The sequence below is a fragment of the Zootermopsis nevadensis genome, unplaced genomic scaffold (assembly GCF_977971745.1).
Source record: "Zootermopsis nevadensis isolate Lab colony 2312 unplaced genomic scaffold, Znev_1.0 Znev_ptg000019l, whole genome shotgun sequence".
In the NCBI taxonomy this organism is placed as follows: domain Eukaryota; kingdom Metazoa; phylum Arthropoda; class Insecta; order Blattodea; family Termopsidae; genus Zootermopsis; species Zootermopsis nevadensis.
This window is the reverse complement of record NW_028259151.1, coordinates 1221338-1248022: the sequence shown is the minus strand read 5'-3', so window position 1 is coordinate 1248022 and position 26685 is coordinate 1221338. Positions and strand designations below refer to the sequence as shown.

The 26685-nt window shown below is 37.7% G+C and overlaps 1 protein-coding gene and 1 long non-coding RNA gene across 4 annotated transcripts in view; both read right to left on the bottom strand.

Moving 5' to 3' along the window:
* LOC110827502 (uncharacterized) overlaps positions 1–26685 on the bottom strand; it is a 471708-nt gene that overhangs the window by 31174 nt on the left and 413849 nt on the right. Inside the window, exon 8 of the long non-coding RNA XR_015535820.1 lies at positions 22136–22196. This is a non-coding gene — a long non-coding RNA (uncharacterized LOC110827502). The remainder of the gene's footprint in view (positions 1–22135; positions 22197–26685) is intronic.
* The window catches only part of LOC110827499 (TOX high mobility group box family member 3), a 312988-nt gene that overhangs the window by 228027 nt on the left and 58276 nt on the right, over positions 1–26685 (bottom strand). The window lies entirely within an intron of this gene.

Genomic DNA, 26685 nt, shown 5'->3' with positions numbered 1-26685 from the left:
GGGAAACGAAGATTTGTATTATATTCTGAAATAACTTCGTCTAATTTTACGTTATAAATATTATGAAAAGCGTACAATTAAACTGTGTTTCAATTTTCTGGGGCCAGCCCTAAGTTGGAGATAATATGTTTCTCCGGAACGTGGGTATCTGCCTGCAAGTCCACAGCGCGTTACTGTTAAGATCGTCATCTCGGCCGCGTAAAACTCAAATCACAAGAGTATTTTGTCACTTCACTTCAAATGCTTCCGGCGGCTCAGCAAAGCATTTCTGAAAATGTTCGGAGACTCTGATGCACTGTGCATGTGCATGGGATGGCGTAAATATACATAAATGTGGGGCTGAACATATGCTGGTTATGCTCTTAGTCAATTAAAATGTTAGTGGCCAAACATCTGGTGCCTAAATAACTCTATGGGTCGGAGTCGTCCTTGAGAATCTAAGTCACCCAGATAGTGAAGAAAGTCTTCGCGTTTTGTGGAACCCGAAGATTCGTTACCGTGTCACAATATTCCACTATTGCGTCCTAACCTGAGCCAGATGAATCCACTCCACACTCTAAACACTACTTAGGGCCCATTGTAACAATATCATAAGATCCAGACCTAAATTGCCAAATGGTCTTTACGAAAGGATTTACGACCAAAGAGTACAAATACATTTATCGTTATGCAGTTTTTCCCAACCTCCTGCCAAGTCCTCTCTCACTCTCTCTGTCTCTCAAATCAAAATATCGTCTTCATGTTCCTTTGATCTAAAGCAGGGGTTACCACCCTTTTTCGCTGGCGTGCCACAAATTCTAATTTAACACATTAAATGTTCCACTAACCAAATGCGTTCAGGGAAAACTTATTTATGATAATATTATATTTTTTCTTACGTAGTTCGCGTACCATCAGTGGTACGCATACCACAGGGTGAGGAACGCTATCTAAAGGAACTTAAAATTTTACTCTTCCTTTGTAGTGAGAGACCAAGTTTCATTTTAAAATATAAGGTTAGGAAAGAGGTTAGAACGGTACTTAACTTCCTGCTACAAACATTATATTACATTGTGCACAAATGGAAGTCGCATATTTTGCAAGATGACAAAGACTGTGACCAAGTAGCAGGCCTAACAGAGTACATAACATACTGGTTTAACTGCAAATTGCATTAATGATTAATGTATGTCTCGTTAAAGTTGCTATGTGAGGCTCATACTCAAAAGCCTGTGGCGGCCAACATAACGAACACGGTAGTTAGAGGCAAATGATCGCTAATATTAACACAGCAACAATAATCTCGCCGTTTTCTTGACCTCAAATGCCGATAGACGACTGAAGTTTCATTAACATGAAGCTTGGGGTAAGTTTTGTATATCGACTTTATGACATACCTAGGAGAGATACATTGTACAGTAAAATCCATCTTCAGCATGTAGAAATTTATCATTTAGCTGGCGTCTTTCGACAAGCCGATATATTTTAAACCACGCACAGGTCTATTTTGGTGACGAGAGTATGCGGTGTGCAAACATCTCCGAGCTCCTCCCCTCTATCCCCACACAAAGCCCGTAAAACACAGCACAAAAACAACGAACGGGCAATTTCAAATAAAAGACTACGATGGTGACGTAATAAAACACATTAAAGTTCGCCTAATTATTACACTGCAGTACAGGAGGCACCATGCAACAAGGCAATGTCTATAAATTCGTCTCACCTAAACAAAAATATGATACACGGCCATTTAAAATGTCGTTTAGGTTAACATTTCAGCTTGATTTTCATATTATATTGCACAGGAATTTATAGGTACACCATAGAGAATATTATTACACACGCAGTCCCATTAATATTTTGAATTTAAATTAGATCCTATGAAAGGGAAAACACCGTAAATTTCACAGCGCTGGTGCTCTGCGAAGAGTAGGTTGGGGATGAAGAGAGAGAGAGGGGTGAGGGAGGGCCCAGCTTTTTAGTGCAATGTAAAATAACTCTCGTGTGTAAATCAAAACAATGAAATCTACAATACATGCTCGTAACGAATGGGGCAATAAAAGCTACCAAATAACTTGGCTGTTGTGAACCAAAAAGTAGAACGGGCCTCCACAGAATCCGAATTACATTTAATATGGCGAAGCCATGGCATGTAAATAACAGGAAAATCATATACCGGCATACGCCGTTTTTTAGAGTATGCAATTTTTGGTGTTTACAAAAGCATCGTAAAACAAAACTAGAAGTTTCGGCGGCAACAGGGATTTTAGCATGATATACAAAAGCAAATATGTGGAAGTATTTTTATACAGTAACCGGGGGGGGGGGGGGGGGGGGGCTGCACATAAAAATCTGTTTTGTTTGTAGTTTGCATGAGTTATGGCATCCATTACGGGTTAACTTCATTAACACATGACAACAGACGGACGGACGTGTAAATACTATGTACAAGCCAAGTAAGGGTACAGACATATTGAAAATTGGTGGAAGAGAAAGAGAGGGTTGCTACCATTACTGGTGGGGGTGCAGGAGTACGAAATAAAATTCAGACCGAAAATCGATACCTTTATTTACTGGGAACAACAGAAAGTAACGAACAGCTTAATATTGCTACTACTCTTCCGCAAGCTAAACTATTACAGAGTGATGTAAAAAACGAAAAGTGATATCCCAGTCATCGTAAGTGTGCAGAAAACAGAAAATATTTACAAGCGTTTCATGGCACTCCGCTTCTCCTACAGGCACTGCACGTTTTGTAAAACATATGTCACAGAGCACCAGTCAGCTAGAAAAGTCCGTAAATTAAGAAATAAATCACTAAAAATAATGTACTATTATATAATCCGAATACATGAACATTTCGTTTGTTTCTCCCTCTTTTGGTGTCCAGCGACCGTCAACTCGAACTCCGGTAGACCGTGAGAAGAGGATTATGATTGTGTTCAGTATGGATATAACACAGGAGTGGTCAACGTTTAAGCAGGCAGGCCATATTGAAAAATATTGCTATGAGAGACGAAACATTCAGCAATAAGATACGGGTAAAAAAGCATAAACAAAGATTGATATTTGTCTGTCAAGAAACTGTTACAGTTCTATCCAGAAGAAGAATGTAAATTCAATCACGTAAACAAGGCGCATTGGAGAAAATAGGACTTAACACACACATTCAGTTCAGCAATAACGCAACTTAACTATATAGCTGATATGGGCTACAAGATCTCCCTGATGATGGAGGCAGCAAGCAGCTGTGAAACGTCGGTAAACCAGTCAGCAAGCACAACAACCCATAAGACACCCATCTTCATATTCACCACCACGAAAACCTCAAATCTCACAAACGATACGAGAGTCGGAATAAACTCTAATATTAACTTCTCTGGAGGCAATTAGAGCTATTTTAATTACCAGGCAGTAATTCAAGCACTCGAAATATTGCATAAGCACTGGCAATTTTTTAAAATGTTTTCTCGGCATATTCTACTGCCCGATTAACAAACTTTGCTACCCATACTGAAAAAATAACTTTTTAATATAGTTACGCAATTAGACAGAGCCTACACGCCCGTTTGAGCAATATAACAGTCCCTTAACGCGTGTTGAATGCACACACAATCGCTTTTACCGCTGCGCTAATATGCCATATCCGTGTACTTTACAAATAATTTATTCAAACGGACAGAATTAAATAACGGGTTTTGTACTTTTCATGCGGGTCCTTGCAACTCGATAATGAACTTTCGGGTTTTTTATACAAAGCGGGATATTTCTTTATCAAATGAACAATTATTGGTTTCTAGAATACCAAAGATACTGTCTGCAACTCATGAACTTATTCTATCAGCATTGTCAATGCTAGAGCCCGATTTCTTGTGAGCAACTCCCTTTTCACATGCCTTTCGATGGGAACTTCTTATATTTTCAAACGTTTTACAAGACCACCACTTTTTGCTTCAGAACCCACCTTTTGTAATTTTTGGATTAGAATGTCATAATTCGCAGCGTTCTCAGAGACCTGTCGTTTTAGTCCTGATAATTTATTTTCCACAGAATTTAAGTAGCGCGGTATAACTAACTAACTAACTAACTAGATGGCTTACCGAACCCGAAGGTTCATCACCGAATTAACCAAAGCCCTCCACCGGACCCTGTCCTGGGCCAACAAAATCCAGTTTCCTTCAACTCCTATCTCCCATAGATCCCGCCTGAGATTATCCTCCCATCTACGTCTAGGTCTCCCCAGCGGTCTCTTCCCTTCAGGTTTCCCAACCAGTACCCGGTGCACAACTCTTGTCCCATCCATGCGCGCTACATGTCCCGCCCATCTCACTCTTCTCGACTTAATCACCCTCACAATACTGGGGGAGCAGTACAGATTTTTAAGCTCGTCATTGTGCAGTTTTCTCCACGCCCCATAGTAGCGCGGTATAAGTCTATAAAATCAACATCTAAATCCTTCCAATAGTTCATAAACTGAGCCAAGTTTTATGTAAAAATTCGCTATACCACACACACACACTGCTTGACTGGTAGATGATAAGTGATGTAATATCTCAAGGTTTCTCTATACGCGTTCCGACTTACACTCAGAAGTTAAAAAGGGCAGACATATTTTCAAGACGTTCTTGGCATTTAATCATGTCGAACTCCGTCCAAAATTTTAGATTGCATTGTTTTTCGTTTTTCCTTCATACGCACAATTTTATCTGCGCTAATTCCTGTTTGTGCAGTTACAATTCAGCAAAAAAGTAAGCGCTGTAAGTATCTTAATCAATACAGTTTACGGTAGCTACTAGGGTGCACTGGGCTGATGAGGATTAAAAGTAAATACTAGTGCTAATTATTTCATTGTCGTAATGAAGTTAGCAAAGGAATGCTAAACCCTACTTTAAATGTAGGTCAGAAAAGTGTTTTTGATTCTTTCCGCAAACCCCCGTTCCTATTAAGTAACAAATCTATCCTGTTAAGTTTCTTAATTACGCGGAATACGATACTCTTACGTAACTCTGCAGATTTACCGAGAGTCACGTACGCACGCTTAAACGTGCATTAAGCCAGCGATGAACTGGAATAGAAAGTTGTTTATAACTTACCTATACACTACGGGTTTTAAATTAGCTGTGCAGAATCGATTCTGTTTCAAATTATCTCCAAGACGAGAAACAGTGCGTAGCCTATATACATAACTTTATTTCGAAAGTTGAAGGTATACAGACAGGACACTCGATTTTTGTGTCCGAATGTTTCCGTAGTCGTAACTAAAGCTCGTTTGTCCTAATTGTACGGAATTCTTGTGTTCCATAACCAAAAGTATATGTGACTTTTCGAATTAATTTGTCTTAACATGTTTAACGGTATAATTAATTCAACCATAATTCTGTTTATTCTGTACCGCTATTTTAATCATAACCACTGCAGGACATTGCATTAACCTACATACTAATAAACAGAAAAAGTAAAACGTTAACTTGATAACGAGCGGAAACCTACAAACATTCGAGAGAAATCTGTCTTCGTACTTTCACCTGACAGAATTCTTATTAAATAGGGCTAAAACGATAAGAAAAATTAACCGAGATTGCTGAAATGAGTACGGTGACTTTTTATGGTTTAACGACTAGAGTTTGATTCCCAGTACGAGCAAATAATTCGTCCAAACTAGCACCAAAGCACACCCAGACATCTATAAAGTGGGAACGGGGGACTCTTTCGAGAATGCAAAACGTCTAGAGCGTGAAAGCGGCTACTGACTTTTATTTAATGCCTACCTGAAAGAGAAATCGAGCGTCGCCTCCAATGCTGCATAAAACGTCTTCATGACCCGAATCTTAATCAAGAATAGGGCCCAACATACCTTTAATTTATGTAAAATGTAGGGAATAACTGTGGTAATATTATGAGCCCGTCAATATTTATTTTTACTCTTTACATGAATTAGGCCACACAAGTTTGTAAATACTCTCCAAATTAGAATGTAGACTAGACCACTACTTCTCAGTTGTGTGTTTTCTGACATTCGATATACAAACACCAAGCAGGTATAAACAAAAAAAGAAACTATTCGTTCAACATTATTCTCAATGTATTTTACAACAAACATTTCGGGGGAGGGAGTTCGTGTCGACTCGCTGAGGCAAAACCAAAAGACGGTCTTGATGCGTTAGCAGTCTTCAGGGCCGAGCCTTTAACTTTACACAACGGAATTAACCAATGAGACTGTGTGTATATTTGTGAAATATCGAAGTTTTATGAAGATTCTTTCGTCATAACGACAGCACAACACATGTACAGAAATCCATTACATAACTGACCAAAGAATGGATTTATAATTCATTTACATATCGGCACGAGTCAAGACGAAGGGAAAGGTAAGCGTATCTGAATCCATCAAAGTTATAATTACAAAAGTAATAACATTAATAACACTAATAAAGTGCGTCCTCTTCGACAGTTCGAATATACAACTACTATCACTAGTTGTATTCGCGCTCAGTGCATAAAATGGTTGTTTTCTGGCCCACTTGTTTTTTGCTCAACGGTTCAGTAACTCTAAGAAAAAAGATGGTTATAAACAGTGGATTGGGGTAATACTGATGAGTCAGATAACGGTTACCAAAAATCTTCTTTGCAGAGGTAACTCTCCCTTTAAACATAGACAGTATTAAACCTACAAGCAATAAAGCAAGGAAGCCAGAGGATCGTTTTCAATATCAGATTAAACAGAGAGAAAATTTTAAAACGAAATGTAATTTTCCGAGTATTTTTCACAGTTGCAGAAGGAAAACACTTTCAGCATGTTTTACAGATATTAAATTAATATTAATAGCATTTAACGTATATTTCTTGTGTTGTAATGTTAAATTCTTTCCACTAAATATGGGTTTCAACTGAAGATAAAAGAGAATGAGTAAAATCACGAAACCACTCCGTGTAGCTAGTAACATGGCCAAACCTCGAAACGGATACTTCCAGAAGAACGAAACAAATATAGTGCGATGCCGTCACACCAACATTCTCGGTTTAATTCGGGTATGAGCATCTTCTAACTGCTAATGTGTTAATTAGAAATTAATATATGCCTTCCAGGCTGAACGGCATTCTCAACTACATAGTATGGTTTGAAAATACCATTTTAGTACCAAATTTAGGAAAGTCATATTAAACTTCACCACATTAGAGAGACAGTCGTTGCGACAATGCGAATTAAATTTCATCTTCGTTTCATTACTATAACAAAATCATTTTGGGCACACTAACAAAACCATCCATTCTCCAGTGGGACTGAAACCATTAAACCCTCAAACTAGTATTCCAATCGGCCGGATAAATAAGATTGCCGATGTTGTTACAGTTGCCACTTGTTTGTTTGGATCTGAATGATGTGAATACTAGAGGAGAAGAATCTGTCGAGAGCAACGGCTGACAACTGCAGTCATCGCCGACTAAATAATACGAGAACGGTACAAATCTACGGTCCGACAAATACCATTATAAGAAGGCAATATGTCGACATGGAACTACCAATAATAGTAATATCACAAGACTAACATAATTTTAAAATATGAATTTGCAGAAATGTATGGCTAATTTCGTAACGGAAGGTGTATGGGAAAGTGGATGTCAAACTCAACGCATTCTAGATAAACATTTTTGGTGAAAAGCGGGTATTAACATTCACATTTCGGCCGAATGACACTCGGAGATACGACCCCAAGTACCCACTACATAGGAAGACAGGCAGAATACAAGAGCCGGTCTTCACACGGTAACGAAACATTTCTGTATCCGGAGATGACTCACGGTCATGCAGTGCGCAGTCAATTTACAGACCGGACTAACCCGACCACATTAATGCTTTATTTTAAAAATTACCGGCTGTCAATTAGAAAAGACGGCTCTCAGCGAAAGGCAACTTAGGGAAAATGGAAGTCAAATTCTGCTTCACTGTCAGGCTTTCTGTAATGGATATCACAGGAGAAGCAGCTATACAAAATTGAAGACTTAAACTGCCTTTTACATTTTCTGATGGAAGTTCGTAGTATCTGCAAATATTCACAATTAGGAAAAGTTTCATACACAGACAGACACACACACACACAAAATTCATTTTCACATGTTACGCAGAAATAATGAAGTACGCGTAAACCTAAACAGAGGCATCCTTCCGTCACTAAATTTCACCATAAATGCTGTCATTATCTTGCACATTATTATATCCTTTATGGCATAAATCGGATTAACAAAATTAAAAACTGCTAAGAAAAATTACACGTAATTATCAAACGATCGTTACACGAATCACTCGCCCCATAACTCAGCGCTACTGCAATCCTCATGCATTCTGAACTTCAATACACACTAAGGTCTGTTATTGGCAGAGACGCTCGCCTTCGGGCAGTGTTTTTAAGTGCAACTGTCAATTTTCTGAGTCGACGGTGTCATTCATTTCACCGAAACGTTTATCTCCAAACATTGATACATTCCATGCGGAAAAACTGTGTCATAAAATACATAATAATAACAATTGTCTGCAACATGAAAGATACGCTGTTTTCTTTGTGATTAGGCAAACACTTCAAAATTAGCGTCACCAAATTTTTCGTACTTTCCCTCAATTACTAATCACTCAGAATATTTGGTAATGTCACTGGGATGGACAGTTTCCTGAAATCAGCAGTGTCCCACAAATCGCTGCCCGTACGGAGTTTAATTTATACCTGTCAACAAACTCTAGTTACGTTACGGTTTACATAGCAGCCATACCACAGCTGCAAAAATACAAACGGCGAATTCTCGCTTTTCTTTCAGGGGCCAATAATCCACACAGAAGATTAGTATCTGTTTTGACGAAGATTAGTGTAAAAAATCAGTTAGAATTACAAATGGTGGTCTTCGGGGTTGTTGCGCAGTGCAATAGTAACGAATGCCCTAAATCTCCCACGGCCCAACAACATACAAGACCGCGACGTATATATTCACATCACAGGAAACAGAATTCTCTAATTACAATATTTTTTCTTCAGTTACAATGAAACGAAAATATGGAAGATATCCGATAATTTATTTAAGATGTCCTGTTGCATAAGTTTAATTAAAAACGTTAAATGTTGCTACTTGTAACGTATTTTCGATTTGAATAACACACACACTAACCCCAACGAGCAGAGTCCTTCTAGAGATTTTGAAAGTTACTGGGTTAATTAATAACTTCATAACACTTAATAGAACCGAAAGGTCAAATGTCGTATTCACAATAGGCCACCACTACGCACCATCCTCAACCGTCCATTTCACACCTTCACAACCTATGCATTAATATTTATTTTAATATTATCCTCACATTTACAACTTTATTTCCATCTTTATTTCCCAAGCGACCAAATCCCTTGGGGTTCTTCGAATAAAATTTCCCCGATGAACGCAAAATGTCAGCCCATCTCATATTCCTCGATTTCATTATTTAAAAAGGACCTGTAAAAAGTTAGGAAGATATTCATTACGAAACGTTTTCAGTACTCCTCCCTCTAATAAGTGCAGATATTCTCCTCAGCAACCTGTTCTCAAAGGCCATCGATCTACATTCATTCTTAAGATAACATCAAATTTTAGACAACATTATAGTAATTTTGTATATTTCATTCTTTCGGTTTTTATGTAGGGGCCGAGAAAAACACTACAGATTACGTAAACTGAAAGGCAGTTTACATTTCCCAAATGTAAGCTGTTTTATTTGCCAAATAGTTACAAGTTCATGTCGTTATACATACGACTATGAGATGTAATTCAGTTTTGCACAAAAAGGGACCATCGAAGCTCAATGTGCGTGCTGCTCAGGCAGGGGCGAGCGAAGGAGAACTTCCCACACCTAACAGGTGTGATAACAAATGAAATGTGTTCCGCACAGGTCACCACGATTCGCAGCACCAATCATCGTCCACAGGTACAAACATGTGGGCAAAAATCATACAAAATTCACGATTATGGAAACTGTCAACAAGGCGGATCACGAATGTCAGCTTCCGGGTCGCATGACTAGCCGTCAAGTTTCTACGTAACGCATGTTGCTTAATTAGTACAGTAACAATAATTAATTTAATGTCTACTGATACGACACTTCGAGGGACAGAACAATTCTAATTAGACTAAATTAAAAACAGAAGACAAACAAAAGGAGCTGAATAAAAATACACATGTTTGTAGGAATAGGTACGAAAATCAACAAACTAATCAAATAAGAAGGCTAAAGAAGGACACAAAGTTTACTTTTTATAACATGGGCTAAGTATATAGCGCAAATATTTTGACCACGAAAAACAATTTTATCAAACTTCAAGCGGCGAAAAAATAAAATAATAAATAACAAGAAATGTACTAGACCAGAGGTTCTCACCCTTTTTCGCTAGCGAACCACTAATTCTAATTTAACACATTAAATGTACCACTTATCTTAAAACTGGGTGAAGTGTATTAGAATATAAAATAAGCAAACAAACAAACTATAATAGTTTGTTTGTTTGTTTGCTTATTTTATGTACCACTTAGCAAATGCGTTCAGGGAAAACTTATTTAGATTTTCTTACTTAGTTTCCGTACCACTCAATATTGGCTCGCGTACCATCAGTGTTATGCGTACCATAGGTTGATAAACGATGTTCTAGACTATAAAAATGAAGATACATGTAAGAAAATAAATATTTATTCAGTACATGAAAAAATGAACGACTTTTCAGAAGAAAAAAATACCCGTAACACAAAATAAGAGAACGGACGATAACAGACTCACAAAACAATACACTAGAGTACAACCCCTCCGCCCACAAATAATACAGAAACATCGGAAAACCTTTAAAAATGTCTAATGTGTGCGACATATCAACTGCCACGTGCCATCGTCAGCCAACAACCTTGTCACTTACTGCACGCTTGCTCAGGTACAAGAATAAAGAGGAACGCAGAAGTTTTACTAGAGGCTAGTAGACAGGTGGGGCTAGAAGTAAATTGAGAAAAAAACTAAGTACATGTTAGTATCTCGTCAGCAGATGGGCAGGCAGAATTATCTTAGGGTAGCTAATAAGTCCTTTGAAAGGGTTACAAAGTTCAAATATCTGGGAACAACAATAACAAATCAAAATGACACTCATGAGGAAGTTAGGAGGAGATTAAATTACGGAGATGCTTGCTACTTCTCAATTCAAAATATTTTGTCTTCCCCTCTGATTTCTCAGAACCTGAAAATTAATGTATAACAAAACAATAATTTTGCCTGTTGTTTTGTATGGGTGCGAAACATGGTCTCTCACTTAGAGGGAGGAACACAGTTTGCAGGTGTTTGAGAATAGGGTGTTGAGGATGATATTTTGTCCTAGGAGGAAAGAAGATGATGGGCTATGGAGAAAACTGCATAATGATGAGCTTAAAAATTTGTACTCCTCCCCCAAAATTGTGAGGGTCAGGAAGAATGAGATGGGCGGGCATGCAGCGCGCATGGATTAAGCGAGAGCGGTGCACTGGGTATTAGTCGGGAAACCAGAGGGAAAGAGACCGCCGGAGAGACCTAGACGTAGATAATGTCAGGTGGGATCTATGGGAGATAGGAGTTGAAGGAGGCTGGATTTTGTTTGCCCAGTACAGGGTCCGGTGGAGGGCTTTGGTTAATTCGGTGATGAATCTTCGGGTTCGGTAAACCATCTAGTTAGTTAGTTAGTTAGTTGCTCGGGTACAAATGCCATACGTGTTACATGGGAATATTATGTTTCTGGTATAATGTAGGAACGTAATGTTTACCTGAAGCAAATTCATGGTATTCAGCATTAAATACACAACAGGTGTAAAATACACACACACATTCGGAAGGTGAACGTCGCAGGCGCCTAGGTATTAATTTACTTCAAGCATGAAGCACACAAATATCAAGAACGTAAGGCTAAAGTTAGCGATATAAGAAACGGAAACTTGCAATGAATTATTAGTGAGGGCAACGTCACAATTTATATCTTGTCAATTACTTTCAGTCGGAACAAACTTATTCGGAAATGCAGAACAGGATTATTATTATTATTATTGCATCTATTCACCAATTTACAGGGTAATTACTTCTATGTACCTGAGACAAACCTTGCCCCTGGGGTACATAGTGCAGCAGCTATTTCTGAAAAAACATTTTTTTTCCAACACGTGTTACATGCATTATACAGATTTATTGTGAGGCATTATTATATATTTTACATGAGCGTCTTTCAAATTATGTATGATGTTCCTAGAATGGCGGTTTTCTGAAGTTCCCTAATGTCGTGTTCGCCCGGGATGTTGGCCAAGTATTTTTTGACTGAGTTGGAGACAGTTCCAGTTGCTCCTATAATCATTGGAATTACCTTTGATTTCACTTTCCACATTCGTTGTATTTCAAGATATTCTCTGCTTCTTTCTTAATTACATTTTTATTGGTTGGTATTAGTATTTTTCTTCTTATTTCTGCCCTAGTCACAACACAACTTAAGTAATCCTTATTAATCTCTGTCTATCACCCGACACTGGGTCGGGGTCATCAATGCGGATACACATAACTCCCATAACTTTTCAAGCCATAACTCAGGCTCGAATGCATAACGATACGATTTACTTCCAACGTACAAGGATCGTCTTTATCTTATTGTCTGATGTAAATTACCACCTGCGAATTCTGTAAATTTACAATTCACACCCGGCTTTGATAAACGTGACTTTCAAATCCAAATTGGGGATCGACACTGGCCTTCAACCCCTAAGCAGTCGCTTAATTTTATTATTAGTAGCGTGGTACGGGCCACCATAGTAACACTAACACAATTCATTGCAGCATAACCTTCGCAAAATGCATTAAAATACATAATATTCATATTTCTTTATAAACAAAATTAAACATGACAGCACCTTCAAGGCGACCGAAGTAAAATTCTTGCCAAACGCACCAAGACATATCCGAACTGACTGTAGACTCCCGTAAAACAGTCTACGCAGGTCCCACCATAGGCGCCTCCATAGCCTTTTCAAATTAACCACCGTTATAACTTCATTTCAATCTTTTCCGCATCGCACGAACGTCACGGACACTGGCGATCATATTAATAGACTAATGTAAAAATCTTCTTTTCGTTCCTTGTCCTACGACTTATTTCCCTTCGTCTCTTTCGTACTTTTATTTGCTTTCCTCCTGTCTTCCGTTATTCCCCTACCATTCCTTTCAAATTTGAACATTTAAAATAACATGCGCAACGTTATTTCAACGTTATCGACCATTATATGCTCATCAAAAGGTTTTCTGAAAGCTGCCCAAAGGTATCAGCACATTTAATACGTAACTTCAATTCAGCATCATTACTGAGAACTTATTTTATACCAACTGAGGTCTACGCCCGTTTAAACATCTTCGTGAAAGTAAGCAAACACCCAATTGGATTTTATATAAAAGGCCAAAGATTTCTACTTTCACTCTACGCAAGGCTTTAATGTGTTCCCTCTGACAGGTGTTCTACTGCAGTAAATCATTTACTGATACACGACTACTTTAGCTGTAACACAATTAACCTACAATTCAGGACACTTTTATATTAATTCCGCCAAATTTTAGTATTAGCTTTCGTTTACACACACACACACACACACACACACACACACACACACACGAGGTATGACTTCTTACTTTTAATTGGTTCCAATTTTACATGCTGTTACGTATATCTTAAAGTTCATTTCTGTTTGCAATAAAGTAGCAGTTAAGAGCTTAAGCCAACTGTTGGCCCGTTGCCGCCTCATTCGTTCAAAGCGTCTTTAAAGGACGCCCTAGGGTTCTTAATTAACGCAGTTAATTAATCCTTTATGTGTTTTTAAGTCTGTCTCTGCATTCTGTCAGACAGTCATATTAAGACAGTTTCTTATCTGAAAAGTCACAAACCTCAAAAGTAATAATAATAAATGTAAATTAATCTTTTGTGTAGGCTTGCAAAGTCTAATTTACGTAGGCTACGAACAGGATTTAACGCCCTATCGTGTTCATGGTTGAAGACATATTAATATTAGGCCTATACTCTTTGGTGCTAAGACATTCGGTATTCTATATCCTGAACGGCTCGAATGACAGTAAATATTTAAGCTCATATAAATAATATGTAAGAAGGATTTGAGGTTATCATGGCGGTGAGTCAGACTACGCGGCGTAATAATCCTGAAGGTAGCAATCTTCAATATTTAAGAATTCAGACAGACCTCAAAGAAAACAACACTTCCGTGTTTACAGTGAGAATCATATAAAACCATGAGTACAAAATGCAGTTATTGACTGTTAAAGAAGGTGTTACATACCACTGGGTTTAAAGAGTTAATAGATACTGAATTGGTGGCTTGTACAATTGTCTTCTATAACTTGAATCCTACGGCATTTTATGCACTACATAACAGAAAGAGTGGCATTTCACAAGGAGCACTAAGACTACATCGTGTGAGTGTAAACAGTGAGTGTGTAAAAACGTGCTTGCGAATAATACAAACAACAATGAATCAACATAGCAAACCAGGATGCTAAGTACACACTTGAAAAATATAACGGTATATGAAATGGCAGTCAATGGATTCGAAGTATGACCTAAATAATGCGAACTAGTGTGCTGAGATACATATTACAGTATGGTTATCTGAGTAGATTGTCAATGTTTGTCCATACTTGGTCAACAACAATATTAGAAAAACCGTTGTATTTATTACTTTATATGTCCTTTTCTCAATGTTTTGATTCATAGCCTCGAATAGGACGTATGCAAATAACGAGTTGGGAAAACTGTGAGACGAACCGGTTGTGGACTAGCTGAGATAAATCACGAAGAAAGGACAGTAAAGATATTAGACCTCCAAGCCGAGAATAGAAACCTGGACACCTCGAGCATGAAACAAAAGTTCTAACCATTCAGCTACGACATCCGTCAATACTACTGTTCAAACCTGTAATAATCTTAAAGTATTTGTGCGAGTGCGCATGATTTTTTAAATCTTCGTTTAGAAAATCATTGATTATTAATTTCAACGAAACAACAGGGCCTAGTAAGTCCTTCCTTCACTTACCTCCTTGTTTTAAAAAATAAGTTTCCAAGCTTTCATGAACCAGGACTCCATCACCGACGTCTATTATTATTCACCAAGATTACTGTTACTCTATAATTACGATTCCTCATCTTAATTTAATTGTACTTATTTGTATACAGTTCTTTTTATGGTTTAGGAAACTACACGAACACATTTAACATACTCGTACATCATACTAGTCGCCCTTCCTTCTTCCCCCCCCCCCCCCCAACTCCTATCCACTAGTAATTATCTGTCCAAGATAAAAGAGGCCAACACACAATGGAAAGCTATTACAACCACGACTAACATACCATCCTTTACAGGTATGTCTAACAAACAAACCTCCTAACCTTGCCTCAGGAATCCGGTTCTTCACGTCTTATATACACTCAACTTCACTTCAAGAGTCAAGAAGACACAACATAAGACAGACCCACAAACCTACAACTACTTTGCTTCTTCTTAAGACTTGAAAAACTTGTTTTTTATTGTTGACTTTGCTGCTTATTGACCGTTAACTGTTCCTGACTGCCTACTTTTCACACTTACTTTTAACAACAGCACATATTTGTAAATGGAATACAATAATACTCTTCAAGGATCGAAAAGTATAAAAGCATAGATACAGAACACTCAGCTGCATGAGATTACTTTGGATTCTTGGGCCTTTGCCTTCGCGTCAATACTGCGTCTACCTAAATACTACATATGATTAGAACTGATAAATGTGTCCGAATTCACTATCCCGCTTCAAACTGTCTGCAGTAACACGGAACCGCTGTTATTATTTTGGTTGCATTATGCTGTAAGGCCAAACATTTACGTCAGCAACTTCTTTGTTTTGGAATCTCAGTACTGTAATTAAGTTTATGTTCAATGTTTTTCTATAAAGTCTGAATGGAAATACCTGTAAAAAGTAAACCGCTAATGCGTTTTGTAGTGTGTAATGAATCATTCAAACGTTCCCAGGTTGAAACCTAACTGCCATGACTTAACTTGAAATAAATAAAATTATTGTGAATATAATGGCAATCAATCAAATGAAGATGGGAGTAGGATCAACTCTAGAAACGTAATATATATATATATATATATATATATATATATATATATATATATATAACTTTAAATATACCCGGTAAACAGGCAACATTCATCATAACATTGTCATAAAAGTACGATGTTTAATATGTTTTGCGCATAAAGGCTATCTTAATTCCTTCGACATGTATACGAAACATTAAATTCTGAAAGTATTATAATACAGGAACATAATTACTTTCTACGATCACGACTACCTTCTGGAGTTTTAAATTATGTGCACAAAAGTGCGGTTATGTTAACAGCACTCTTACCTTTGAGCTGTGGTCTTCTGGGTATTATGAAACCTTAGAAGTAATTACAAACATCTGGATGGAGACTATCGCCTCCTTCTTCAGGATATCTATACGTTTGTTTACTGAAAGTTAGTTTTGAAACATGATCAGTATTCTTTGTACAGAAAATGTTACTCCGTAATCAAGTCTAAATCTCCAATGTGAACAGAAAAAAAGAAGAGGAGTGGTTTGTCTTCATGAATTCGTATTTTCAATTTGCAAAATCCGTGAAGATACACATCGATCGCCCCTTTCACAAGCCGAAGACCATTTCAAATCTCTTGACATAGAAGCAATTGGTACAAATGCCTTCCAGGTAAATCCTTAACTTTAGTCTGACATGCAGTACTACAAGGGATGTTAGCGGAAGCACAGCAGACTGTAGTTGTTAGAACGGGTTACATTTTAACTTCATTTAGAGTTTCGAGTTCTGTTGTAGAAACGCGATAACTGAACGAAAGCAGGAAATTGATTTTGGACATGCGGGAAAAAATCTAAATAAAAGAGCCTACGTAAAATTTAGCATTTAATAAACTGTGTGTGTATGTGCTTACTGTGTCTGTGTGATTACGTGCTTAATATTTGTTCTTTAAATGATGCAATAGAAGATGGATGTCAAGACAAAGGAACTTGCCACAATGTTTTATAGAACTTCAAGACCCAAATAAAACGAAGAATCTAGAAACCAGCCTTCATTACAAGTTCTCTTGGAAACATTAGATTCATTCTCGGAGCGGCACCGAATTCTGATAGCGTTTAATCTGTCACAGCTGTATTGTTCCGTTTCTAAAAGCACAATTAACTCTACGGAGCAGGGTTCTCGGGAATCTAAAAGTTACACAGCAAGCCAATAAAAAACCCTCATTTTATGAAAACCAAAAGATCATTATCGTGTTTGAAAAATCCCACAACTATTCCCTACCCTAAATCCCGTCCAAACGATCATCCTATTTTTAATAGCTTCCAATTTATATCTTGGTCTTCCAAGCCGTCTCTTCCCTATTGGGATTTCCGACTAAAATAGCGTGTCCATATAATCTTTCCCATTCGTGCTATGAACCCCGTCAATCTTACTCACCTTGCAGTTTTTAAACAGCTGTCACTTACATTACTAATACAACCAACATCTAGTTCCCATTAATCAGAACGCTGTAATGTTTAGTGATAATGATTATTCTTGCTTGGCTACAAACATAAACAATTCGCCACTATGAAAGAGAAAACACAGCAGTTGAGTTTTAGACTATTAACCAGAGGCCAAATCAACACGTCGATATACAAAATTTCATGTTGCAAAACACGTAATTAGTCCATAAGGCTTATTGATATCTGAAAGCCATTTCACTGTCGTCACTGCTGTTAACAGTCTTACTTATAAGGCCACTCGATGGCCTACTTCAAGTTAGGCAGTTGATGAATTTCCACATTCCTTATTATGGAACGATCCCTGTAGAGGCTGCGTGTTCCCAGAATATAAGTTTTAAACAAGTGCCGCAATGTGAGAACAGGTTCTAGACTAACTACGTTTTGGAAAGCACTAATTAAAATTAATAATTCATGTTCTTAATTAGTTACCAGAAACCTTCTGATGTATTTGAGCTATAAAATAAGTCATTCCTTTACATAGTTATCAGAATTATAGAGCTCTACTGCAGAATCAACACATCATCAAAGAAGCTGTAATAAAATCAAGTAAATCTCCTCTCTTCCAAAACACAAGCTTCATGACACACTCAAGTTTTCAGTCAAGATATTTCTAATGATGGAAACGTGTACAATGCATACTTTTCTTGGCCATTGACCTTTATATATTTTTTGTAGTATCCTAATAACGAGTTTTTAACAATTATGTTCTGAAAGAGGATACGATAAAACTGTCTAGAGGTTGTTCTTTTTTATAGCACAGTGTTGTTAATCCTGAAGGAGAGTTATCACCCGAGGAGACCATTTGTATCCATGTCACGTGCATCGAAGCAGGGTACTAAATAAAACTTGGATTACATTAGCCCATGTATACTATTAATCTGTCGAATAACATCGAACAAGAACAGCGCTGACTTTGTATTATTTAGACCTATATAGGCCATACATGACGTATGTGTGTATAAATTATTTTTATCGTCCTCTCTATAACAGAACATGTTATTTATAAGAAAATACACATACGGCATTCCTATCCGTGTTAACTGCAACAAAGTGATAAGTACTTCGTGTATATGTAGCTGTAACATGTTTAAATTCAAGTTACTCCACGCTCACATTATCATATTCTTATTAAATGTGGCCAAAGAAAAACTACAGACGCAAAGAAAATATGCATACGTGATTTTAGTACAGAAAAGAACACATAACAGTTTCCTTATTAAATCCTAATAATCCATATGCTAGCAGACGCTCGTGTTGGCCATTTATTATAAGAATAAATTAGTTAGTACAGTGTAATTAAGACGGTAATGTAATTATGGTCCAATTAGCGCCCAAAAAAAGTCGGATCCGGTTTTTCACTATTGTTACTACCCGGTTAAATATTAACTCCATGAAAAGTGGCTTTCCAGACAGGCCCATATTAGAAATAATTCTAAATATAAGTAGTAAACAGTCATGAAATGATTGATTTTATATTTTCAAGATATCCTTAGATCAGCAGGCAATTAATTAAGTTATATTACACCGGTTAAAAAACTCAACAAAATGCAAGTAACTTAAAATTAATTGTATTCCTGAGTTCAAGTCCAATGTTCCTTTTCCTTACTGGCGTGGGGAATCTTTTACAGTCACTTCGTGTAAATGACTAACAAATTATACCATTATTACATCAGACATTCTAAAATTTGTGAGTTACATATGATATTCGTGACGTTTCGGAATTTACTCTACTTTCATCTTCACGTGACTGATTAGTTATCGCTATACTAACGTATTTTTATTATTGTTTATTAAACGGCAGAACTACTAATATGGGTAACATCAAATAAACCATTAACAAACAGCATCACAAAATTCTTATAGCACATGGCCCTGAATAACAAGCGATGCTTACAGTAGATAGTTCCGTTGCCATTTCCTCCAAGACGGAAAACGGCAATACACCGTCCATCGTATATTTTCATGAAAATAAAAAAAAACATTATTTTCACGACAAAGTGGAATAGATACGGACGCAGTTGCTCAATTAAATTGGGTTTAGTAGTTGCTACAGACAACCACAAGGGAGTAATACGGTGAGATGGTTTAGAAGTGACTCAGTGTGCACTTTTATGGGCTCCTGTGTTCCATCATTCGTTATAAACATTACGAGGACTTCTTGATCGACTTCGGTGAACTATCGACCGAGGTGGTATCGACACGAGAAAGGCAATTGAGACGGTCATTTTCTTGGGTGATTGAGTCGTCAGAATCGGGAAACTGTCAAACTAAAATTACCCACCTGTTCATGTCCTATATCTTGCTATGAATTGTATGGGATGTTTCTTCACGTCCATCGTAAGAACCAGTTTAAGCATCAGTTTTATAGTGAAATAGAGAGAATTAATACTTAAATAATAATATGGGAATAATACATTTGTAATATGACAAGACAGTAATTTAAGCGAACTCCCTCCTTTGAAATATGACAGTGATCAGTTTGTCATGCATACACTATACTTCTTTCCATATCTTGGCAAACATCGACAGACATGTTGACATCGAACAAAGGGAAAATATCCTACGACTTATTCTCGCTAACTAACAACAGTAGTTTTAATAAGCCATATTATTCAATGATTTCTGACTATAGACCCATTTGCATTAACATGCGATATCGTTTCCACAGGGAAAATTGTCCTTTGTTTTATCTGGAACAGAATACTTTATTTTACAAATATGGCAGTACGGTTGGCCTAAACTCTAGATCATTAATATTGAACATGGCTGTCATCTGGATTATTACGCAGTGTAGTCTGGTATAAGTTTACAGACGTTTCATAGGTCCTTGCTGCCTCCATCATCAGGGTGATTCTGCCGGACTACACGGCGCAACAACCTAGAAGATAGCCATCTTGAAACTCACCGCCGTGAAAACCTCAAATCCTACATCATTAACATTAATAAATTTAATTAAGACAGATGCTGAAATGTACAAATTCAATTATGAATGTCGGACAAGCCATTTTGTCATGTCTGAGTACCTGTCTCACGGCGTTAACACTGTCACCGCACTGAGTGTCAACGCCGTGAAGTTTACACTGTTGTCGAACTATACGTAATTTTAGCAATATGACAATTCCTTACCGCGGGCGGAGTTCCGTAGGCCGTGAAAACGAAAGAACCTATCTGATCTTCACCGCGAATATAATATTTCTTTATCCAATAGTAATAGCTCAATGACGGAGTCAGATCTGAAGATGAGTCTTTTAGAATGTTGCGCCGCGTAGTCTCGTAGAAACTGAACGACGTTTCAGAGGTGATTACTGCATCAATGGGAGTTTTCTGTTGCCACAACATAGGAAAAGAATAATGTCAAATAACGTACGGGGATAAGCATGTTCCAAGGAAAACGTGCAGGAGGAATCGAAGGTAGAAAACATCTGGCCACCGCGGGGCTAAGCAACTGAGGAACTTCGGACTTGAGGAATATTCGCTCTGTACAAGACGACCATGTTATATATGAGGGAAATGACAATAAACTAGCATGTACCCAGGCGCCTAAGACAAGTGGAAACTAAAGATATCAACTTCAATTCAAGGACACAGTATCCCTCCTAATACAGATTCCGACAATTCTGACCATTCACTTCATACAAATCACAGGACCGTTTTTGTAAAGTAATATTTCTCTTTAACTTTAATAATATTAAAGTGGCTGTCTTCTGGGTTGTTGCGCCGTGCAGTCTGATAGAAGTTAACCGACTTTTCGGAGGTTCTTGTAGCCGCCACAGAAGGCGACGAACCACTCACTGCATAATGCTAGAAGGTATTCGTTTTCGTGTTATTCAACACAGCACATTTAGCGGCATGACATTCATACCATGTTGATTAAAACCAACCCACTGATTCAAGTTATTGGGGGGAGGGGGGGGGGGCACAGACATGGTGGATCCATAAACATGATTTTAAGTATTAATAATTACAGAAAAGTAGCCACCAATTCTTACCAAGTAGACACAGACGGGTTATCAAAAGATGTTTCATTTGAAGAAGTAATTTAGAAATTCATATTTCGTTAATTTTAAAACAATAACTAGATATCATTAGAAATACAAACAAATTTTGATTGAAAACCATGAGGGGAAGTTACCACTACGAAGATCTAGGCGTAGTAGGGATGATAATATTAAGATGGATCTCAGGGAAATAAGGATTGGTTCATCCTGCTCAAGATAGGGACCGGTGGCGGGATTTTGTGAACATGGCAATAGACCTTTGCTCCCATATAAGGTGGGAAAGTCTTGAACAGCGGAGCGTGCTACTGTCTTCACAAGGACTCTCCTCTTTGCAGATAGTTAGCTAATAGACGCCCATTAATAAAAACTTACACATATAGACTACAACTATACAATACAAAGCAATACTAAAAATATATAATGTAGCGTAACTGGCCGCCGTGAAGTGTGCGCATTTTAAATAGCCTAATTTTCAAGTCTGCTTCTAAAGAATTATCACGAAAAATAAACCAGCATTAAGGTAGCACAATGTACCATACTTACCAGACGCTCTTCTCTGAATGTCAACTTGCACGGAGGATAATAAGCTTGCAGGAAGACTCACCTGTAAAAATGATAAAATAAGATTTAATAATGTTATGGGTTGAAAAACATAATGAGTTCAACAGTACCCAACGAATCTGGGTCACGCGTATAAATTACAATGTTCCTCCTTATGTAATTCATGTCTCACCTTTACATCGGCAATAAAATAATTTGCTTATTCCGGACTATCATAAATCTGCTAATGTAAGTCCTTAAGGAACTGACAGTCGCCGCTTTTTATGAAACCATAAGCTTTATTGCAGTTTTCACGAGAATCCGCCACTAAAACCTAAAATGAGCCAGTTTAATCTAGTATCACACATTCTCACCCCAATTCTAATGTATTCTAATCTATCATTTCGAAAACGCTGTTTATAATTGAAACTGAATTCAGCGGAAATTTACCCAGGTCTTTAGAGCATAATGTGAATACCACTGCAAATTTTCCTACATTAAATAGAAACTTTAGTGTGGTAGCAGAAATTAAAATGATAACTGAAAATATTCTTTAACGGGGCCTACATATCCTCCTCATACAACAATACTCTATACTGTGACTCCTAGGTTTTATCAGAGACGAAATATTAGTATTAAAAGCTGCAAAAAATTAGCACTATTATCGACAAAATACCCAGCCCTTAAAAGAACAGCGGTAACTACAGTAGGGACCAGATTACTTGCTAGCTGAGGTCCCTCGTGCTGTAGTTAGCTGCACACGGCACGGCCTGGTCGATGCACGGAACGGCCGGGTATAAAAAACGTAGGGTGCGCGCGCAGTGCTGTGCCACGAACTCGCAGCAATCTGGTCTTTACTATGCATGTACCGCCTGCTTAAACACTCAATAGCTTTCTATTTTGCCCACAGGGTGAATTTACGGGTTTCTTACTATTCTCAGAATGTACAGTAATTAAATCCCTAAACGGCATTAACCAACTGGCCTTCGTAATGGAGAAATGTGTTTTCTTTGACGAAGAAATTAATTTTTAAATAGGATTTAGATTAGTTTCTTTTTTCAAAGGTTTGAGGGTACACGCAAAGAAAGTAAATATGACAATGTGTATTTCTATGCAAGTGTAGATTACACAGTCCACTTATACAAAAACAGTACCGTATACTTAAACTGTACTCCAATACTTCTGTAAATAATAACTCCCAAGCATCAATCTACACTTGCTGGTATACTAAATATGTATGTGGTATCATAGATTCTAAAATGTGTAAATATGTTTCATACACCCAAGTTTACTCCTAAAACAAAAAGCGATTGGAATAACATTCCAGCTATACAAAGTTTAAAAAAAAGGCACAAAATACTTGTTCACTGATCCATTCTAATCACCGCATTATTTCAGACATAAAATTACTATATATGTGCAACACCTATTACATGCTTTGATATATAAGAAGATGTTAACTCTGCTGTTGGTGGCAATATAAAATGAGACATTATTTTAATAGGAGAATAAATTATAGAGTTATAAACATTTTTCCATCTCATCAGAACATAAGTTATACATAATACGGACCGTGTATGCAACATATGAAATTATTCTCTAAATTTCTACAACCAGATATAGTCCTAAGATAATTTCATTTTGGCTGATTTACAGTTGGAGAGAAAGAGGAAATTTTTCAAGCAAGAGGAAGGAACAGCCGCGGCATCGGTTGACGGGGAACCCTCTCGGACATAAAGGGCAGGTGCTGGAGGGCTCGCCGAACACCTGTTCCTTCACTCAGGCGCTTTGACTCGTGGAGGATGAATCGTTAGACCATTGTTAGCGAACAGATGTTTCTTTCCTACCTTGGCAGCTTCAGTTTTTACAAAAGCCCCTACCACAAGAGTGTAGGTGCTGCGGAATCGAGTTGGAAATCCACACTGGGGAATTTGATACTGCTATTGCTTATACGCGGGTGCGTAAAATGAAGAAAGCACTGACGGTAAATTGCGATCATCTTCCGCCGCTGCAAGTTGCAGGTCCTTACCGGAGAAAGAACATTTATGTTCCAAATAAAGAAGATTTATAACCGATTGTCTATGGGGAAAAAAATCAGATACAAAAGGAAAACCAAATGGAAATGTGCAAGTCCACTTCTCAGTAAGACTGTATGATATATGAACTGACTGGGATTTCAGGTTCTCACGGTAGCTAGTATGAAATTGACTCTTCCGAATGGTAACGCCGAGTAGTCTGGTAGAAATTTTCCGAAGTTTTGGAAGTACCTACTACCTCTATAATCGTCCTGTTACACGAACCAGTTCAGATGTGAAGTAACCAGGCTATCCCACGATCACAAAAGCAATCTTAAGTGACCGTAACAAACTAGGTTTATAGCGCAACAAACATTTTATTGACATCATTATCGATTTATGCATTAGACAGCATATGGCTGCCTAGTGAAGAAACAGTGATGTGCACAGAACACTTTATGCAGCTCTGAAACGTCGGTGAATTTCTAGAATGCAATGGCGCAACATGCCAGAGGACAGTCACCTTCACAGAAGAAACCTGTTCACAAACACAGACGGAACAAATGAATAAAGAACATTAGCAGCTGCACGAGACGGCATTTCTCATCAGATGACGTCACTACTTTCTCCACAAACCTGTCACTCGGGATATAAAGTTCATAATTTTCGAAGATATACGATGGGTAACAAAGCAAATGGACAAGAAACATATTTTATTCAATAATAAGGGGCCAAGTTGAACGTAACATTTTATGACCAAGAGAAGTGCCTCTCGAACAATTCGGTCTATCTTCCTTCCAACATGTTTATGCAAGACTACGATGGTTATAAATAACGTCCATTCTATTTTACAGTGTTGTTACAACAAAGTTCCTATTTCGACTTGTGACGATAAAACTGAACTACGAATTATTCAGAGATGATGTATCTAAGGTTACTTACCTCTCTCGACTGCTTGGAATAACGTATGAGTATAATTTGTAATAATGACTATGATTTAAACTTGTGATATCCTAACGTCCCATGGAGACTCGGAATCAAATAATTATTCAAATACAATTACTGAACACAATGGATATTTACGAGGGTTATACAACCAGCGGATTAAATTTTATCATTCTCTTCCGAGAATTCTCTCGGGAGTAAATAAACCTACACACATACACTCACCTACATGCAGACAGACATAACCTACCTCGTTTTTTAAATGGATACGTTCCCAGAGAGTAATTCCTTAAGCGAAACTGATGCCCATATTAATTTGAAGAAAGCAATAAAGTACTACACAAATCACAGAAAAGCACTGAAAAAGACACATTAAAACAATAAGAATAACAGATGCAGGGACCAAAGTACGAAATAATATGTACTGACGGGAAGGGTTAAGATGTCAGTGAGCGAAGAAAAACCATTGTTGAAGATGTTCATGATGACGACGACATTGATAAAAGGGTTGGTGTACAGTTATATACAAAGATTTGCAAATATTCTTCCGAACCCACTGACATGAATAGTTATCTCTAATTACATGCAGAAGCACGACAATACATCGCGAAGGGATGAGATTCACACTTCAACCTAGAGTCCTATTATTTTGCTCTATATTAATACTTGTGCTCCCCACTCCCTGATTTTCAAATTTATATTCCTATATACAATAAAATACAGCCATTATCATTCCTATAATATCGAATGCAAATGGTTCGTGGCGTTATTGAATGAGTTATTGCATGATTCATCGCCCTGATGACGGAGGCAGTAAGACATCTGAAACGTTGGTAAACATCTACCAGACTACACAGCGCAACAGCCCAGAAGACAGAAATCTTCATACTCACCGCTGTAAAAACCTCAAATCATACAAGAGTTATTATATTATTATTGAGTGTTCTGTCTGACGACAGGTCCATTGCTCTGCCCAAAAAGAGCTCTCCAGTTTTCCCTACTCTCAGATTCTCCATACAAGAGTAGAGTAGATTAATGTTCATTCGCAACGTTGGGACCAATTAACAAGACAACATGGCGTCACAACTACCATCGACATCTCCACTGTAGTGAGAATTTAAAATCCCAAGATTTTCTAACACCTTGAGACAGTCGTTGCTTCGAACAGGTGACTAAGAGTCGTCATACAGTGCGTTACGTTTAAAACGCAAACATAACTGCTACACACAACCAATCGCAAAATTGAATTCTTGTAAACGTATCCCGTTATTACAGCTGATGTGCTGCTGGAAACTGGCACAGCCATAATTTCAGCTGTCTGGTGGCTCGATAAGCACTTGTAAAAACAAACATTTCCTGTGTCACGAAATTTTGTTACCAGTAAATGTACTGTTGTCTTATTCGATATTTCCTTGTCAGGACACGCATTGCTAGATGTTTCACGAACAGCAGCAAACGATTTCTATGAGAAGTAATGTTTTTGTGCAACTGGCGTGAACAGAGGCCTAGCAACAAGGATGACCTTAACCCAAGCGTCACGGGAGAGGCTGTAAGAGTCTATCACACCACGGGAGGACCAACTTCTGATCTAAT